This window comes from Glossina fuscipes, unplaced genomic scaffold, assembly GCF_014805625.2.
Source record: "Glossina fuscipes isolate IAEA_lab_2018 unplaced genomic scaffold, Yale_Gfus_2 2, whole genome shotgun sequence".
Classification (NCBI taxonomy): domain Eukaryota; kingdom Metazoa; phylum Arthropoda; class Insecta; order Diptera; family Glossinidae; genus Glossina; species Glossina fuscipes.
The window spans coordinates 34,111,064-34,128,473 of NW_023998416.1; the positions used below are offsets into that span (position 1 = coordinate 34,111,064).

Genomic DNA, 17,410 nt, shown 5'->3' on the forward strand with positions numbered 1-17,410 from the left:
CCCGTTGGCATAGCCTTTTGGAAACTCGACCCACAAACCCCAGCCCCAGTTTTGCCATTTTGCAATTTTGAACCGTCTGTATACCATATCCTTGATTCCACCCCGGGCTCAAAAGCTTCCCCGTCCCAGCTCTTGACAAAACATCTGTCCGTGAAGTTTTTCAATACCTCTGGATGCCCCTGACATTAGCCGGTTTTAATCTGTCGAATTTTGACAGTCTAAGTGAGCTCAGGCAGGCCTCTTTTCCTACAGCAATAGGAGCATGTGTGATACCCAGCAGCGCCTCTAGGGCATTGATGGAGCAGGATCTCATCGACCCGGCAAAGCCAATGCACGCGAGACATTGAGTTTTATTTAATGCTGTCGCCGGCGTTTTTTGCTTCAAAAATATTAATAAGTTTTTAAAGAAATCTAAGAGACGTGGGTGTAAGTCCACATCTTTTACTACCCGCAAAATTCGTATCGTGGATCGTTTGATATGCTGATAGGGGGACTCAAATCGTTCTGCAATAAAATCCGATGAACCGTCGTCAAAAGTGATAGAAACAAGTCTAAAGAGTAAGTGATTGCGAAATTATAAACTATTGGGGCAAACGTACCAAACAATGAGAGAGAGGTGTTAAAGTTGTCATTGCCTTTTTGAAAAATTGAAGAATCATAGGCGTTATTCCAGGAAAATACTTAAATCGCGTCGCGTCCACATATTCACACAATATATATATATATTGTTTAGGATGTTTGTAAAGCATTTTTTTCTACGTGTGATCACTAATTGCATATTAAATGTAATGAGGTAAGCGTAAGAATTCATTATCATTATCGCAAGGTGTAGAAAAAGTTTAGATTCGCTGATTATCATCAAGGCCAATTAACATTGAGCATATTCCAGAAGTAATATTTAATTGTTTCTATGCATTCATCTTTACCCGCCGGTGATATCTTAGTGTTTTATGGCTTCCCCTTGATTATAAAAAATAAAAATAAAAGACGGCAATTATTCTCCCACTATAAATAACGTAAGACAGATAACTTTTGATTTGATTGAAAGTTAAAAATTCAAAACAAATACATACATATATAATATATTAAGCTTCTTGTAATATATTATCGCTTGTCGAACAATACAGCAAATTGACCTTTTTTTGTTCCAAGGTTTTTTTTCGCAACTTTAATGGATTTTAAATTTTTGGACGTAGAGACAGGTAAGCACCTGATATATTTGCTCGAATAGATTAACAATTAGTCCTTTGTGTCTGTTATACCCTACACCACTTGTGGTGTAGTGCGGCCGTGGCCTTAAGATAAAACCATCTTTTATTATACCAATCGATTTAGAGTCATAATCAGAATTAATTTAAGCTTGTCTGTCCATCTGATGACTGTCCATGTAAATTTGTATTCAAGTTACAGGTCGTAGTTTTTGAGATATTTCGATAAATGTGTGACGTGTTTTGACTTGAGGACGAACGCTATAGAAAATGATTCGGATCGATCCAGTCCATCTATAACGCCCCGTCGTCAAAAATCGTTATATGGAAAAAATTGCAATTTTAAAAACTCTTTTGCAAAAGTGACTAAGTGGTAATATTGTAATTGATAATGAAAAGCTTTGGACCGGGTGAGGCAATTTTTCAATCTCCTCTCATATAAAGAAAAGTGAAGTTCATACGACAAAAAGGTATAATATTCAATGCTTGACGATGACAATTATATCATAATAGCAATTTAATATAAAAAAATTAACTGTGCCAAATCTGGACAATCTCGGCCTATTTTCTGGATCTTATCCTAATACCAATTTTCACGAAACTTGATCCCTTGTAGGACAGAACAGTCTAAGTTTTAAGAAGCCGTGATGGAAATTGACCCATAATATTATAGTGCTTTCATACAAAAATGAGTTGTAGAAAATTTAGACCATCTGCCCTATGTACTAAGAATTAAACTTGTACTACATTAGGTTGCGTTTTGGATCCTCTTCCCCATAAATACGCACTTGATAAATTTGCTTTTATATAGAAACGTGATAAAATTTTTATGTTCATTGTGGGGTAGGGTATTTAAAGGTTGGCTTTACCCGACTATAAGCTTCCTACTTGTTGCTTCTTTAAGAAATTTCTTTTATTTCCTTTTTCCTAACTGAACTTCTCGCAAAACAATTGAATGCATATATACATATATACATATATATATATATATATATAACTTTCTCTTAGTAAACGGTTATGCATTCAATGGAAAGACAAATACATTAATTAAAATTAATATTACTTGAGTTTGCTATATATTTAAGACACAATTAAATGTATTATCAGGTATTTAACAAGTAATTGTTAACCTTCCGAGATGTAAATGATTTCATATAAGTTAAAAGCAAAGAAGTCATCCATCCTTTATAGTTTTTCACACTTTGGTCATTAATTCATTTTTTGATATTATTTTTATGATCAATTTTGGAAGATAAGCTGCGCACGCTGCTGCATCAAAGAAAGATGACGATAAAGTTTCCGATAGAATATTGATTGATTGACTGACTATTTTTTGCCATTTCACTTTTTACATCCTATACCACTTGTTGTACGAGAGTATATTAAGTTTGTACGCATGTAAGCAACACCTAGAAGGGAGGGAGGGAGGCAGATCCACCTTTTATTATGTCGATCGATGCACGCTTGTGTTTCCGTGTTATCTGTCTTATATCCTAGGCATCGCAATTTTTTTGTTACACGAAAAACCGCGTTAAGCGAGGTGGTGTAGGATATTTAAGCTTGGACTGTGAAAGTATTCCCGCTCCTCTTCAACCCAATATTAAAAGTAGATATATCTTTATCGATTTTTAGAACTAGAGCTAATTTTGAAAAAGTTGCAGTCAGTATGACAACAATTTTAAAACCACAATCAAAGTTGATACGCCTTTGAACACGTTCAGGCGGGTGGATAGCATCTGACGAAAGCCGTGCAAAGCAACCCAAAAGGCAAAAGTTGATACGCTCGTCGCATAATATTCATCGATTATCTTGAAAAGGGCCAAAGAATCAGTAGTGGATACTAAATAACATTCTAAGTGCGTTTGAATTACGAAATTGCGGAGAAACTGTAAGTTAGATCGGAGTCTTATTGAGTGATGCGATACAATAGGATAAGCCTAAAATACGTTCGTGGAACATATTGCTTGTGGATGGGTAAATTTCCAGCAAAAAGCACAGAAATCTGAGATTCAATAATAATAATAAGTAAAACAAAATTTTACACATTGGAGGGCGATCCCTAATACCTTATCGCTCTTCTACACTCCAGTCCTGTTTGATTCAAATCGCAACTGCTTGAATATCTAATTTCACGGAATATTATATAGAATTTTGTGTTCGAAAGAATGAAGTTTTTTCTTTTCCGCGCAAGTTGATCATAATGTTGATTAATTTTTTTCGTAGGAAAACAAAAACTAATAAACTAAAAACAAATGACAAAAAAAAAAAAAACAATCCCATATTTCTTGGTGCTGTTTAGTTATCATTCGTTTTCAATTTGTTAAAACAATTTATGGCAATACTTTATGTCAACATTATTTAGTGTGAGTTGGAGTAAAGCAGGTCACTAAACGAAATAAATAAAAAAAAAAAAAAATGCTGTAGAATGAAAACCATCGCAATTTATGCTCGCATACATAAAAAAGAATTTTCGATAATAAAGTAAGTGAAACAATCAACACCAACGCTATGTCAGAAGATCGATCGCCACATAGCAAGGTAGCTTAACCGATGCCCGATGGTTGAGGACTGCATAAGAAAATGTGTGCAAGATTTGATGCGTTCGAGTATCATGTGACCGTAAAACTTGATATGAACGGTATTTTTCCATTAGTGTAGTGACTCCGGTTCTGGATTCGATTGGCGGCATTTTGAAGACTGCTAGAGATACCCAGTTGTGAAGGCAGTTAAGCTGAGAGTTTCGGTGCATACCTCGCGCGCTTACGAATACACTGAACACAAGCCTCATCACAATTAGCAGGGAGTTAGATTAGAGAACGTAGCCAGCTAACCTGCAGTTACAATTATGTGTAATAACTTAACTAATTATGTGTTGCTTATACGAGTATATTAAACACATACATACATATGTGTGCATGTTGAAGATGTTTACCTACGCTAAGCATAAGATGGCTTAAGCGAGTGAGCTGTACATATGTGCCGCATGTGTATTTTTGTTTGGTCGATTGTAATGCGGTTGGTTATTGTGTTTGTAGCTGTAGTCGTGCATATGTTGGTGAAAAAATTGTGATTACATTTCGTGTGTTGTACGTTATATTGTTTTGGGAACAAGCTATAAACCATGGCAAGATCGTCGCAACGATCAGTTGGTAAAAGTATATCGTTGCGTACACAGTGCTATTTCAAAATATTAAATAATTTAAGAAGAAAAGACAAAAAAGACAAGTATTAAAATTTAACAGAGGAAACAAGAACCGTTTACAAGAAAAGATTTCATTTTTCGTTCATTCATTCACTCATTCAATTAACAATTACTGTGAATTGTAAGTGCAACCCCACAAAAAAAAAAAAAAAAAAAAACAAAAACCGAGAAAAAAACTTCAATGGAAAAACAATTGAAATTAAAACTACTGAAAATTGTGCCTTAAACCTAAAAATCTCGTAAAGAATCGTAAGATTTAAAATAAATCCCGCTCTTCGATGAAAATGTTAATCAGCTAATCGTCTTTGAGGCGAAAATTCTTTTACAAAACTAACAATTTACTGCAATTAATGACACCTTCGCTTGATGGCTTTTTACCTTTGGCTGCCTTAAAAAATTAATAAAATTCAATTCTTCTTATAAAAGGGTTGAAGAAGCATTTATCTCATTTTTCAAGAAAATGTGTTTGTTTCTTTTTCCTTTGGTGTAACAGCATCCGTTGTAATGCTATTTATATGACTCGTTTAGTAACTATTGTTCAGCGTTTGTTGGAGCGTGTCTTCCTTTCAAAATATTAAATGAATAGAAAAACGTGCCTGCCAAGCTTGCTTGTCTGTCTCATTATTCTTTTGCAACCGCATACAATCGCATAGAAAACAAACACAACTTATTAATTAATGCCTTTTGTTTTTACATTTTTTAAATCATTATTATTGAAATATTAAAAAAAAAAAAAGGGGGCATCACACGAAAGGCATCACATGCTTTGAAGCGTTTCAAAATTACTCTAGAAGGCAAGAAGCAATATGTCAACAGTTCATCATCGGTTCGTGATAACTAATCATGAGCTAAATTCTTCTCATTAAAATACTTAAGAAGTAAAAGTGAATTTAAGCATATATATGCGCACATATACACACACACGCTCATTTTCAATTATTTGCTTACTTGCGATCGACATCCGTTTTGCGGATATTCCGCGATATGCTAACACAGCCTACTTTGCTTGGAAGCCCGTGACTTGTAGGATCTAGGACTTATTCTATAACTGTATTTTTGTACATGCTATTATGTTTTTGATATTGTTATTACGTAAAATGAATTTTTAAACGAGTCGCCGATTAGACAAAGGATCTCGACTAACAACTCATTGCTGGTGGATTCAAATATCAAGCGCGGTAGAGCCGATAGCCCCACTTTAATCTTAGAATTAATTTCTTTGGTTAAATTAACAGTTACAATTTGCGATCTAAACGTGCATTCGCGACAGTCAGACGCATTTATTTACAAATTTCCAGAGATCGTTTCTAAAAGTCTTTTATTTAATTGAAATAATTTTTTTTTAAGAAAATATCACCTTTTTGAAGCTACAACAACAACATCCTAGAGTTCTTAAGTGTATACTAAATGCTGCTTTCATCTTATGATAAAATGTAAAATCATTTAAAACTTCGGGGCCCGAATCTCGCATACCAACCACCATGTTTTTCGCATTCTACTCTCCACGTTCTTTTATTTCAAACCCATATCGCTGAAAAGAAAAAAGAAAAAAATTAATCACGGTATCCAACACATTCATTTTAGAATTAACCCATTCTTAGGCAGATAATATATCTTTATTTGAGGAGTGTACAGAATAGTTTTAAACGTTTTGTCTTGTTCGCTTTATAGTAAGCAAGCATTAAACCTCAAAAAAGTGAAAAAAATAAAATTTAATTATTCGTAAATTTGTGTGGACACGGCCGCTTTGTTCCGCCTTTAGACGTAGAGAGTAAAGTATCTCGTAAAGCAAATGTGGAAATTTTCAATCTTGTAACTTTAATAAATTCGGAGTAAGGGTCAAAAATCCCAACACTATTGTTAAAAAACACTGAGTTGCGTTCAGTTTACGCTCTACCATAAACACACCATACAGACGTACAGATGGACAGACATGGCTAAATCAACTCAGAATTTCACGCTGATCAAGAATATATATACTTTATAGGGTCTCTGAAGCATCCTTTTGGGTGTTACAAATATACAGTGGTGGGTATAGAACTACTGGTTAGAATGCTTAAACATTGAAATATTTACCATCATTATCTATGGCTTTTTGATTCTTATACGGATGCCATTTGTGGTTTCGAGTACGCTTTCAACTTTTGCGTGTTCCTAATCTGCCAGATATCACTGCACCAATCTAAGTAAGAGGTAAGCAGAAAGACGCAGATCTAGAGAAGAATCCGCGGTAGAGAGATGTTCCCAGCCAAAGTTGAAGAGCATTTCCCGGCTTGCTTCTGTTGGATAGGGATGGACATATGCGAGCGCGAATTGTTCCCACGCAAGCCACTTTCTAAATGCTTCATGACTTATTGGGGTTTCACTCCAAGCCAACTTAGTCATCTTCGCAGTTTTAGGTGTAGATTAAAAAAGAATAACTTGTGTGTGAAAATTAATTATGTAATGAAAATTTTTTTCATGAAAAATCAACTTTGCTCGATACTCGGAAACATAATGAGGCCATTTTTTACAAAACCCGTTAATGACATGTGTATACGTAAGGTATTTTCTAAGCCTGGATATCATTAGAAGACAATATCGCGCTTCGCTTTTTCCTATCAACGCTTTTCACTGACGTTTGCTAGACAAATGATAGAGTTTAAGTTTATTTTAAAAAATATACCTTAACTTTATCAAAAACTGTATCAATTATGTCAGATAATTTTTGAATTCCTTCAGTTTGCCTCAAAACAAAAATTTTTACTTTTCAAATTACCAGTAAGATCGTTAGTTGGGTAAAAGAACTAAGGAGGCAGTCGTCGTGCATCGAAGAGACGACCTTTTTTTCTGCTCAGGTGATGACTTAAGTAGTTTTGGAGATTTATTTCTAATCAAATGCTAATTTATTTTTCTTTTTTATCTGTTTTGATTTTATATCGGTCACCGTTTTCTACTTCCTGAAGAACCAAATCTTTTTCGGTTGCTATACAAACTCATTCCATTATTTATTCTTAATTTTCCGAATTTCCTCACTTTATTTATTAAACAAAATAAAAATATATTAGGTGAGCAATTAAGTTTTCGGTTTTCGCGTATAGCCTTTTGGTGTTTCCGAATTTGTTTTTTTTTTCTTATGTAGCTTGGGCATCTCTCAAAAATAGTTGGGTGCAGTGTATTATGATTCCATGCATCAGCAGGAAACTTCATGAACAATAGCCAATGCACTTGGGTTCAAAAACGGGGGGGGGACCAGACATAACGATAACATTGCTTTGCAGCGAAATCATAGCGAAGCTCGCTGAGCAAATATTTGCGATATGAACCTAGATTCTACAGGCTAGAGGCTACCCACCTCGCTGTTATTAGCAGACATTATGCCTTGCCCAAGTGACACCGGTTGCAATTGATGACTTATTGACTTTTCAAACACGGACTTCCGCTCTGATGACGATGCTCAAACAGTGGGCCTTTTTATTCCACGGCACGGTACGGTGTTCATCTTCTGATTGAAAGATGGAAGAAGTCGTGACTAATGAATAAACTTTTTTTCTTGTTCATATATCTCTTGAAATGTTCAATTTTTCATTGTGTTCAAAGAAAGCCGGAAATTTAGTCGCGCACCTAATATTTTGCGGTTAAGTCGTTTAGTCTTTTAATTATTTGCGCTTTTTATGTCCAGCTATTAATGAACGACTTAACCCAGTAACCGGCTAAACGCAAGAAAAACGAGTCAGCCAGTAAACAGACCATTCATTGACAATTGAGCGATCAGTAATTTGTGCGAAGCATATGGACAGACTGATCTTATGGTCTGCCAGTGTGCGTTACTTTTACTACGAAGAAAATGCCTTACGGCAGAGAAAGAAAGAAAGAAAACTTAGGTTGATAGGTTGGGTAGGTTTACAGTGGTTCGTTGGTGTGCGAGAGTTGTCAAGCATAACAGGTTTATCACACAAACAAAAGTATTTAAAGAAATTTTCATTTCTGTATAAGCACTTATAACGTGCGGCTACAACGGCTGCTTAAGGCATTAAAACAAAAATTAAGCGAGAAAAAAAAAAAAACTGATAAGAAAAAAGTAACATAAACAACAACAGCAAATTAAAGCGTTACCGGTTCAGAATTAACGAACAAGAAACTAAAATAGCAGCCAGTGCATCGCCGTAGTAAAAATAACAAGTTAGAGAAAACTTTTCCTTTTTAAATCGCCAGAGACCGAAACTGCAAATAATAATAATAAAAAAACAAAAACAACAGCAAAGAAATCGTACAGAGAAAAAAAAAGAAACTTTTTTAAATAAGAAACTATCGAGAAAGTTATTATTCGCTGTAGGGTGAATCTCTTGACATTCTTCGAAGAGCTCCAACTTGCTGCGCTCCGAGCTGATCGTTAGCAAAGAATGCCTGCCCAGTAAAACTTACGGCAGTCTCAGAGTTTTCACGAAAGTCTTCTTCTTCTCTTTCAAAATTTTACGCTTTTACCCAAACGGATCTTTTTTGGTTGGAGTATACGGTCTTTTTTATCCTAAAATGTATTTCTAAGACATATTTCACGGGACAACCGATACGTATTGAATCTAGATCGATTGAGCCAAGCCAGAAATTCTGTGCTCACCCTAGAAGGAATAGAACTTTTTTATGCGCGCTGTCACTAACACTTATTGACATATGTTTAGTCCAATGAGGGTCCCCCATTGACTCCGCGTAAATTGGCCTTTCGATCGAGGATGCCTGGAACTCAGTAAAGCCCTTCAAAATATATAAATATTAATGTAATGGCATCGTCCGCATGTACCGGAGATTTTGTTAAGCTTCGAGCGCTTGCATCAGACCTTCGCTAAACTTTCTGTATTATATACCTAAATATAACTTCCTATATTATATATTGAAGAAAAGACGAACTTGACCCTTATTCTTTACCCCACCATTCTCGAATGAAATTTAAAAGAGAATGAAAAGCTTTAAAAAAAACCACCCAGAATAACATAAAGTCTGAGGCAAACAATTTTGGAACTATTTTCTTAGGCAATTATAGTCAGCGATCTTGGATTGTGGTACTTTTAAACAAATCTTCAGACTTGTCTTATTAAAGAAACATTATTTTGAAAGAATTTTAAATCCCAGTTCTTAACTGATAAATTAGAAAAAGAAGGTTTTGACAATTTTACCAGACCTTTGGACTTGGGCTTTTGGCAATTTTCGAACGTGACCTGAGGAAAGGCATATGAAAAAACTAAAACCAAATTTACTCTCCTAGAGAAACTTTTATGGCTGCAATCGAGGTTGCAATGAGAAAAAGACAAATAGACAGATAGCTGATCAACAATATATACGTAATACCTCTCGAAGATACATTTTGACAAATGGTGCGGCTTAGAAAGGACTACGACTAAAGGAGATGGCAAAGGGCGACTAATATTTGTCATCATTTCATTAAAAAGTAGTAATATTCGATACGGCGGTAACAACCCCTACAGGGGGTGTCAGAAAAAGGTAACCGCTTTAGGCAATGCCGATAATGTATCAAGCGGCACAGAGGTAAAAAGCAATCTTCTCTAAATTTTACATATCACAGTTAGATGGACCCACAGGCCACGGTCAAAAGGCCCTACGAAACGGTCTCTTTTGAAGAGAGAAGTGAGTGATGACAAATTAAGGTCTTCCCCAAACAGATCAGATTTTGTACGGATGTGTGCAAGTGTGCTTATAATATTACATAATACGTATACGTATATACATATATATAAAAATAATTCTAAAATATTTATTGTTTAATTAAAAATTTTTAAGCGATTATCTGACTTTAATTGTGCGAGTTGCACTTTGCGTAAAAATGGCTTTATTTCGTGTTAGTTTTTTTTTTTTTCTTACTACATTTTTTATTGGTATCGTTGTCTTGTTTCGCTGCATCTTTTGTGGATTTTTTCAAAAGATTTTCGTTCGTATCGTGTTGATTTGGTTTTTCTGAATTAAAGCGATAACGTTTAGCTTGCTTTTCGGGGTCGGCATGTTCGCGGGCAGACGTAAAGAAAACCCACGTTGTGTACCATCTGCCTTTTAACAGCAGACGTTTCTTTGCTCAACTGTGCAAGCATCAAGTGATTGTTGTCAAGTCCCAATATAATACTTATTTACTTACAATAATGTTGCTAAACAACTTGTGATTTCTACATTGGAATTTCATTTGTATAGTCAGCTATCCAATCGACCAACTACTGACTTGTTCACATTTTAAGAAGAGAGGAAAATCATGCATTTATAAACGCACTCGCATATATTTTCTTCCATTTTGTTATTAATCAAGCAAGAAAAAAAAACCAAAAAAAAAAAACAAAAACGATCGCTTAAGAAAAAAAGATTACAATCGCTAGGAGGATCAACGCCGAAAACATATATAAAATAAAATTATGTTGCATTACGAAATCTTTTTATCGGTTTAACCGCAATCTGTGGTATGTTGTCTAACGTAGACCAGCTTTGTTTTCTATCTACCATTTGCTCTCATGATTATCATCCGACAATTTGCTTACATCATCACAACCTATATCTTACACGGTAAGGCGTTTGTTAACTTTAAGTACATGTATGTAACATCCGAAAAGACTTCAGAGAGATCCATCTTTTATTAGTATAATCAATTCAGAATCATCTAATGAATCGACTAAAGCTTGCTCGATCAACTGTCCATGCGTCCGAGTGTTTTTGTATTCAACCGACAGGGTGAGATGTTTTGACGAAATTTTGGCACCCTCTTGGATCTATCCACTTGTTCGGCCACTATCCATATAACGCCTTATTTCAAAAAATTTCTCAACAAAAACCGCTGAGTAAGAACATTTCGATATTCTAAATGGACAGGGAAAATTTGGATTGATTGAAACATATAACCTTTCCTACGAAACTTAGCTGCCGTTCACGTTTGTCAATATCGACTACGCACTCGATTCGGGAGTCTTTGTCGATGGCGTTATTTTCAAAGTTTATGTGAGCCGATTGCAGTTGATTCGAATCGAAGTTTTTTATGCAATAAGTGAACGTCGACCTTTTTTTACAATCAGTTCCCATATAATGCCGTATTTCGAAGAAATCTTTACATTAAAAAACTTTGCAGCTTTCAAAATTTATCGACAAAAATCGCTGACCCATGGAACTGTGGCATACTAAAACGATGTGAAAAGATGTCGATCCGACAGGCCAAGTTTTAGAACACCTTCCCACATAAAGACTCTCAGGAGAAATAAGATTTCTAATATTTAAAGGTAAAAAATTCATCTATAATAGTAATGTGAGATGAAATTTAACAGGACCAGATCTGGGCCACGCCGTCCAATAGCTTTTACCTTTCACTCCATACAAAAGTTCTCATGAAAAGTAAGCCCTTACTTAAATGGCTACAAAGTTTCATTTTTAATATTTTATTACACAAACCGATGAAGGACGCCATGATCTTGGAAAAGGTTATTAACTTGACAAAATTTGTACTACGTCAGTTCAAGTCTTGGAATCTCTGCAACATAACTAACTATAAGGTATTGTACTAGGAAAATAAATAACGAGTTGTATAAGGCAAAGAGTGGGTGTAAGCGATTTTTAGACCGGCCTCACCCAACTGTATTGTTCTCACTTGTTTTTGGTTTAAAACTGTAAATCTTCTCACAAGCCTCCCACAAAATTCATAAAGACGTTTTTAGTTTTTTTGTTGACTTCTTTTCCAAGCGAGTAAACAATATATTGTTGTGTTTTTTACCATCCACGCAATTAGCAAGCATTGAGATCATATCACGGCGTTGATGCTGATGGGCTGTCACAAGTCGCGAGTGTTAAATCCGTTTGCGCTCACACTGCAAAGATGGTGTTGTTGTGTTAATATTCTGTTACTTCAATAGGCGCGCTGACGAACGGACGTGCTAGTTACTTTATATTTGTAACTTAAAAATTCTTTTATTCATTCATTTACTTATCTATTTATTTATTTATTTTTTTTTTTTTCATATACTGATCTCTCTTTATTTTCTTTACATTATATGACCATAATCGTCATAATTTAGTTATAAATTTTCTGCGCATCCATTTGTACGTATGTTATGTGTGAATGTATGTCAGCATAATTATTTATATATATTTATACATTAGTGAGGCGGATTTAGAAACGGATGCATTTATTAATAAAAAATGTACAATGACTTAAATTGGTCGGTGATCACAATATTTATGATAAGGGCCCTATCTCCGTCTTCTATATTGGAAAACAAAACATAATATTAACATTAATGCTATAACAATAATAATAAAAGAAGGCATCTTAGGAAAATGCATTCGAAACTAGAAAATCTTGAAAAAGATTTTTAAAAGAAAGGACAAAGCATTAAGTGTTGAAAAGTATCCAGTTTAGGAGAACTTCTCTTCAACTCCTACGATCTTTCGAGATCTTGACAAGCCGATCGCGCGATTATTTTCAGCATTTCCAAATTCGATAAGGTCATCGATATCAATTTCGGTAATATAACCGCTGAAAAGCGACGCTTCACAAAGACAAATTAATCTTTTACAAATTTGGTAAGATAATCGAAGGCGTTTTCGATAAATGGATCGTTTAGGAGGCTCGTAAAAACAATTTTAACATTTTCATTGGTTGTCAATAAACGGATCGCTTCTCATGAAATTCCACGGCTTCATTTGCAAGCAGAACTCGCAAAATTTACTTCAAAATCTTCATTGGCGATAACGTATCCGATATCGTTTAGATACGACTCTTCACATAAAACCATGTTAGCTCTCGTTGAAACAGGTTTTGCAGGAACAGTTCAGACATAGGCAACTTTCGTCAAATAGATCCCTTAGAAGCGAATCTTCTTACTTTGTAAATAGGTCTTTTAAAACTACCTCAAGCTTTTCTAGTTTCGGTAACATAAATGATATCGTTTTCAATAAATACTATGCATAGGTGAGAATATTCTAATAGAAGGGCATTCGTAGTCGATGAGATAGATTACTTTCGTAAAAGTTTCAAAACAAGATTAATAGCGCTTTGATTTCTTCCCTAGAAATACAGACAGAATTCGAAAATAATTTTATTGGCAAAATATTTCGCTATGAAGAAGAAAGAATACCTAATAGGTTTATTGAATGAGTTATTGTAAAAAAATCATTAAAAAGTTTAAGAAACTTAAGGGTATTTTGAATATCTGTTGACTTGGCTTTGCAAACATGCAGTAAATCGATCATGAAAATGGATATAAAATTTATCTATACGATTGCAATACTTGCCCCGAAGGCAGTATAATGATTTATTATTAAGATTAGTTGCGAGCTCTTGTTATGACGTAACAAAGAAACAGCTTTGCCGATGATTCTTCTCCAGAGCGCGTATCGTGGCATTAAATATGAAATGTTTGGAAAATTTGACCACAATTATTGCAAGCTTAGATAATCGATGCTGAAATTTTTTCTAAATTGATAAATTCGGCATCAAATGTCAAATATGTTGGTATTAACAGTAAATTCATTTAATTATTTTTTCACAAAATTTGGAAAAAGTTGCTTCTTTTATTAGCTAAGAAAAACGCAAGCAAGCGATGCATGAGTACAATTGAAATATTTAAATAAAATGTTGGATATATATTATGAATAAAAAGTTTGTTTTTGCAATAGTAGTAGTAAGTAGTGAGTTAAGTCATTTCATATGACGCGATAAATTTTAACTGACCTAACGCACGAAAAGTACATTTTTTCATTGAAACTGTTATGTATGGTAATCAATGACCGATTGAATTCGGCTTAGCGTACATGTCATGTTTGTTTTTATATCACAAACGCTTGCACACGCATTCTGATAAATAAGTGTCTGCTTGCTCATGACGAGCACATTCATACAATACTATGTTTTTGAAGTATTTTTTTGTTTTTTCTTTCATTGAATTCGTTTTCTGCGGCGAAAGTTAGTTTTATATGTACCTATTTCACTTATTATTTTTGTTTTTTCTTTTTGTTTTTTGTTTTTTTTTTTTTTTTCTTTTTAGTCAGTTGAAGCTTGCCTTCCGTGTGTAGGCTATAATAACCAACCTGTATATATAATCATAAAACTTATAAAAAGCAAAGACATTCTTTGCATGTTTATTTTTTTATTTTCCATATATAAACAATATTATTGTCAGTCGATCTATGAATAAGATTTATAAAATGTCCGATAAAATATATAAATAGCCTGTATTTATCCCTTTCTCTATTCTATACAAAAAAAAAAAAAATAAATAAATAATTTTAAATATTTTCTTGCTAAAGAATATTATTGTCAGTCGGTCTGCGTTTAATGTTTATTAAATGTCCGATAAAATATATAAAGAAGCAACGACTACTACTACTTATATCTCTCCCTTTCTCTATTCTAAAAAACGGGGAAAAAAAATTTCAAACCTACCTTTGGTTTTTAAATTCGACCAAATATTTATTAGAAATATGTTTAGGTTGCAAGCAAAGTATTATTAAATAAAATGAAAAAAAGAACAGAGTTACACTTTTTATTACGTTCGCTAACTAAGAATAAGGCGGATAGATTAAAGCATTCATGATGTTTTTTTGGCGATAATAATAATTCAGTTTACACTTCAGCGGGCATTTACTTCCCAGGAAAGTCCATAATTCGAATATTATCCTTTTTAGCAACTTCAAAGACAAAACGGTGACATATGTCCTAAATCGTTGGGGCAGGCAATCTCCTTGCTAAGCTGTCCCGCAGCCTGGTTGCAATTATTATGTACCCATGACCTCATGTACAGAAATTCGAATATTAATAGCTTTTTGCACCAGTTCGGAAAGGGTTATATAATCTACTTTGGGAATGGATATGGTAACAACTGGTTATTCGCAGGAATCTCTAATAACTGCGCTTTCCAACATGAACGTATAACTCGGACACAAGCCCTCTGTCGTCGTCAGTACAGCTCACCGAGTCTTTTTATGTGCGCTTGAAAGTCAACCCCGAATTTTCGCTTTCCTTGAGATAGTTGCTAGTCTAACTTTTAAAGCCAAGCTAGAGTCGTAATGACTGGCCATCCTGACTGTACGTATGCACACAACTGAGTATAGTCTTCAATTAGGTTATTGTAGGGGATGTCTTTGGTTTGTCAGCTTAGGTTTTCGGGTTTTTTAAAGTGCTTTTCATTGCGGTTCATTACTCATGAACCTATCCAAAATATGTCAAATATATTTGGATCGTGACACTGAGAGTTTGTGTGTGCTCATATTTATTTAAAGTTCTATGCCCAGAAAGTTCGTAGGCATAATTTTAGAGAAATTCTTTTTAATTTTATTAAGTATCTTTTCATTATTTGGGGATACTATAAGGTCATCAACATAAACCGATACTAAAACGATATTTAGTCTATCTTGATCCATATAAATACATGGATCAGTTTCCAATTCTTTTAAGGTTAATACTTTACCTACCTTACCTTAAAGCCAATGCCTACTACGTAATCAAGCATTTTTTTTATACTGTGTTTTTATACTATTAAGTCCATGACATAATTTTCCGCTTTCCAATTCGTGGGCTTCCTTTTTATCTGTTATTTCACATACTTTGATCGATAAGCGGTTTTACGTACCATTATTCAGAGATGTTACTACTTAAGTAAGTAGGTGCGCCTAATTTGAGCAACTACTGGTATGAGCATTCTTACAAATCAAATTCTGGCGGCGGATGGGAAGGTGCCATTGAAATTGACTTCAGCCCTTCTCAACATCTGAGCTTCCTATTTGGGTATGGTTTTTGTTTTTATATTCTATTAACCACATTTTTCTCCATTCAGTTGCTTGCCCACTGCACCTGTGCACCTTCTCCTGCCATTTGAGAATAAAAGATTTCCAAGGAAACCAATTGAATTGAAGAGTTCCTTTTCTGCTCTAACATCGAACTGTTACGACTGGTAATCTAATTCTTAAACTATATCTCCAACTTTTTGGATTGCATTGTTCGACATTCTCCATCTTCCTGGTTTTTCCATCGAAACTATGCTTGATCTTTCTGAATCGCATTTATGGGTTATATCTCGATTATTCGTTAGTTTCACGATATGATTACAAAGCAAGATTTAAAGACGACCCTGGTGCTGTTGTTGTGACATCGGTTGCACATTTCGTTCCTTCTCTAAATATCTTGATACCCTTAAAGCGTTGTGTACATTTCATGCTTTTGGATCCTATAGTCGTTCAACTTGCGTGTTTACGCACGCAAATGCATCCCGTCCCCACTAAAAGCGTGAGAAGTTTAGTTGCCCTTTTCGCAAGAAATTCTTATTCTGCCCTAAAGATGGTAAGAGATGATGATTAGTCGTTAGTTCAATGTTCCATACAGTGGAAAATTTGATTGCAAAACAAATCTCATGCTACTTCTTTTACAATAAGCGTTGGATATTCAAAAAAAAAGAAAACAGCAACAGCTTATTCACGCTCTCAATATTTCAAAATAATGAAACGCCTGTCATACGTTTTGAAGAATAATAATATAAAACAAAATAAAAACAAAAAGTGTATGGTATTAACTTGCTTGTAACATTCTTCACAAAATCTTGCCTACTAACCTTTAGCATTTATTTGCCTCAAAAAATTGCTCGTAGATTGACTTACATTAATAAGTTACAAGCAAGGCTTATTAAAGTACCTAGCGTACCTAGTTATAGAGGTTGATTCGTTGTGAATGCAGAATTTAAATTTTGATTTATAAATAATTTTGGAATGAATTCAAGTACTCGAGTATGCACATACGCTTATATGCATTCACATATATTTATATGTACGTGTGCGTGTGTGTGTGTGTGTGTAGCGATTACGATTAAATTTTCTGATATAAAAACGAAGAACCGCAATTTGTTTTTTTGCTACCAGAACTTGAGATTTTCATAAAAAATTCTCAGTCAACAACTTAGATGCAAATGCAAGCCCGCTTAGGTGAATGTCTAAAACATCTTTGTACATGTATGTACGTGTGGTATATTGTGTATGTAAATAAATTTGCAAAAAA

General features: G+C 34.3%; 1 protein-coding gene across 2 annotated transcripts in view; it reads left to right on the forward strand.

Moving 5' to 3' along the window:
* The first annotated feature begins 4,359 nt into the window (after positions 1 to 4,359).
* The window catches only part of LOC119633950, a 15,634-nt gene continuing 2,583 nt past the window's right edge, over positions 4,360 to 17,410 (forward strand). The window contains exon 1 of one of the 2 annotated variants that reach the window (XM_038027797.1): positions 4,360 to 4,531. The gene's annotated coding sequence lies outside the window, so the exon portion shown is untranslated. Of the gene's footprint in view, positions 4,532 to 11,481; positions 11,652 to 17,410 lie in introns of those variants that run through there. The other variant, XM_038027798.1, reaches the window with a different exon arrangement.